We start from the raw sequence: 4,013 nt of genomic DNA, 5'->3' as shown, positions 1-4,013 counted from the left end.
AGCATTTTAATCTCTCCCTCTTCCCCATCCCCAGACACAGTTTATTCCAAACATTACAGCTCCACCTCTTTACCTCCCAAATAATCCCCTCTAATTTTCACCATCTCTGCTGCCTCCACATGGTTTGAACCGCAGCCCTCTGGTTTGATCCTCCTTCCAACAGTTGGTATTAAAACGTAAATCAGACTATATTACTCATTCAAATTCCTTCAGCAGGCTGTGTCCATGGGATTAGATGGCATAGAACTGTAGTCACACAAAAATGAATGAAGGCATATGAAAGTCGGCTCACCTGAATGAGGTCTGTAGTCTACTGGCAGTGTTGTATCAATATCAATCCCCTGATTTTGAGGTTCTGCTATATATAAGGGTTAACAGAAATCAATATATTAATGATGCAACTTCATGGAGTCTAATTAGCTAAAAAGGAAATGTTTTACAAATGCTTCTAAGGGGAAAGTGATCCTGTTTTTATTTTCCATTGCAGCAAATCAGCTCCTTCCTGGACCTGGAGAGATAGCATTGCCTGCTATCTCTTGCCCACCTCCTTAGCAACCCCAGCCAATGTTATTCTCCTCCTCTTCAGCTAAACTGGATTTCTGGCAGACCCTCAAAAATTCTTTTCTTCCCCAGGACATTTGAATGTGCTGTACTGTCTACCACTACTGTTCTTGATCTTCCAGAGAAGTCATTTGGACACCTAATATTTATTAGACTCTCACTTGGTATTTTCTCTAATAGACACTTTGTGATCTGTAATAAATGTTTACTTAGTATTTATTGGTACTTATATACCAATGAGAGTGAAAAAAAACCAGAACAAATCATATTTTACTTTCTTTACTAATGTTTTCTTTGTCTCTAGTGTGGTGCTCAGCCTAGTCAATGTTTAATAAATATTTATTGATTGAAAAGAATGAACAAACAGATATGATTTGAGGTCCCAGAAAATGGAGTTGTCAGTGGTAAGAAGTAGATTTAAACAAATCTCATTCAAACATTTAATAAAATTTGAATTAACTATCTGGTTTGGTAAAATGTTGGGGTGTTTGTGTACAATTAAGATTCTGTCTTGAAAATATTAATGTATATCATGAAAGTGTGCAATTCCAGTTTATGTTTTATGTACTTTGAAATTCTTCAGTCTGTTATAAACTAACAATAGAAATGACCACAGGAAAAAGAAAGAAAGAAAGAAAGAAATGACCACAAGTTCTAAATAGTTTAAATCTCCAGTAATAATCTTTGAATTTATTTGGGCTCATTTTGATGCTATGATGCAAGATAAAAGAAGAAGGTGAGGCCATGTAGGCCATTTCATTTAAAAAACACATTGTGTTATTTCTATTAAATTTTGAAATGCATATTTCAGAGAATTTGGGCAATATAAAACATAAACTTGAAAAGAAATAGCATAGTTATATACCCAATTATCTAGAGTTATATATTTTTTATTCTCATACTGTTCTTTCTATGAATATTTCTTTAGTAAAATTAGAAGCATTTTATATAATAAATAATCCTAATTTTAAAAATGAGGTGCTATTTGAAAGCAGTATTTTCATTAATAGGTGCCCAATTTATTTTATTAATCTCCTATGGTGTGAAGGCACTACAATTTATTACTATCCTTTTCAAAATTCAGGTGACTTTTTCCTATTTTTGCAGATTTGCAATGTGATGAATATCTCAGTTCACAAATGTTTCTTGGCTTTATGTTGGTTGGTTTGTCTTTGTGATACTGGGGATGGAACCCAGGGCCTTGCACACGCTCAGGAAGAGGTTGACCACCGAGCTACACCTTAGCCTATCAGCATTCCTGATATTTTCTTAGAATAATTTCCTGCAAGAGGAATTTGGGAGTCAAAAGGCATCAACATTTTAAAAGCTCCTGTTGACATATGACCCCATTGTTCTCCAGAAAAACCTCATTCCCATGTCTGCAATCACGTTTTAGAGCTGCTTCGGCATTCTGCTTACGCTAGACTGAAATCCGTACGAATCAGGCACGTATTGGATTCCTTCTGAGAAGTTTCTTATTAAGATACAAGAATGGCCTTACTTTCGGGTGGTCTTGTATCAGAAACAACCTCAAAGCTTGGATACCCAAAAGACAGTGTCGCCTAAGTTGCTGGCACATTATTATTTATTTCTTCATTATTCTAGGGAGACCTATAGTATTTGGGTCTGGTTTCTTGAACTGTAAATTGGAGAAAAAAAATATAGGAGATGTTTAGTTTAAATTCCCAGGGCCGGGGATTTAGCTCAGTGGTTCCAGTGCCTGCCTCACAAGCACAAGGGCCCTGGAGTTTGATCCTCAGCATACCCCTCCCCCAATAATAAATAAATAAATAAATAAATAAATAAATAAATAAATAAATAAATTCCTAGAATATTCCCTCAGAGCAATGAAAAGTTACATTTTTTAATAGATACCTGTATTTCAGCTGGTCCCGTGGTGCCTGAAGAATTTAGGGGACGATTAAAAGAGAGGAAAGGAAGCAATATCCAAAGCCCTAGAAAATCTAGTGTGTAGAGCTTGAAAACAGGATTTCAAGCTTTGTGAGCTCCACAGTCACAGATGTGCATCCTGTCAGTTTCAGGCCACTTGGTAAATTTCCTTGGAAGCTGGCACTGATATTTAAGGATTTAAACATTGTTTTAATCTCAGAAAAATGAACCAATGACATTTCAATAGGCTGACAACATTTTCTGAAAAGTAGCCACTTTTTTATTTTTAATGAGGTAGGAGATGACTCTTTTGAGTCCAGTGAGTATTTTTGGCTTTTCTGTCCATGCCTTCAGTATTTAATTTCAAAACCCTGTTGATGGAACACAGCAAGGAATTAGTCAAAGATTTGACAGTGGTGAAATACAGTGAATTAAAAACAAGTAATCAATGCCTTTGTGTGTGTGTGTGTGTGTGTGTGTGTGTGTGTACAGACAGGGAGTATTGATGCAGAATTCCACATTCTGTGGACTGGAGAATTCAGTCGATTCCCATAGGTGGGGAGTTTCTTCTTAGATCTGTTCGGAGCTGTGTGGTGACCAGTGGTGAGGTCTAATAACTTCAGAGCAACAAAGCTTGGCATAAATCTGTCTATCTTCAAAGCAGCAGTTCCAGTCAGGTTAAATACCTCTGACACTGTATTTCCTGTTATTCAAGAGCTAACAGAGATCTAAATCACGGGCTTGTGTCGTGCTTCCCTTTGAAGGCATGTTTGGGTGTTAACTAATTACTAGGCAAATGGATGTTATTTCTGAGAGTTTTTTTTTAAAGCATGTTTGTTGATACTGTGATTAAGCTATTTATAGGAACATTTTAAAGCAGTTTTTTGAATATCTCTCTGTAAAAACAGAGATAAACTGAACAGAGCTGGCAGAGGTAGGAGCAGCAAGGTGAGCTCTTTTAGTGAGAGGATTGTGCTGATGAGGTAAGGCCCTCTGAATGCCTGAAAAACAGTTCCTTTCATGCCAGATAGATAATTTTCATGGTCACCAGTGAGCTCAATCTGAGGCTGCTGGCCATTAGAGGAGTTGGGTGAGCAGGACAAGATGGTTCAGCCCAACTTAACCTCTGCCTGTGGCTTCTGTCCTGGCAATGAGCTGTCAACATGACCAGCCGGCTTCTCAGTTAACAGAGAAGTGGAAATGCCCTGACCTTGCAAACGCCAGGTGTCAGCTGTCTAAGGTTATGTCTCAGGTAGGCACAAGGAAGGCACGTCTATGCCCACAGGAAGGAGAGGAGTGAGGCATCCCGAGCACCCAGGAAGCCTGGGCTGTGTGGGTCTTTTCTGCAAGAGCCAGTGGCTTGTTCTGGGTGTGGCTTCCACCACACCTTAAACTCATGTATAACACCAGACAGAAAGACACCTGCCCTTTCCAATATGACCATTCCTCCACCCTCCAGCCCATCAGGTTGAATTCAGAGTTGGCCTGTCCCTGAGTGGAGGACAGGGGCTAATGGAGGGTTTTCTGATCAAGCCTTTGTCACCTTAAAAAAAAAAAAATAT

The sequence above is a fragment of the Fukomys damarensis genome, unplaced genomic scaffold (assembly GCF_012274545.1).
Source record: "Fukomys damarensis isolate Sample0158 unplaced genomic scaffold, DMR_v1.0_HiC HiC_scaffold_16, whole genome shotgun sequence".
In the NCBI taxonomy this organism is placed as follows: Eukaryota; Metazoa; Chordata; class Mammalia; order Rodentia; family Bathyergidae; genus Fukomys; species Fukomys damarensis.
This window is presented reverse-complemented; position numbering follows the sequence as displayed.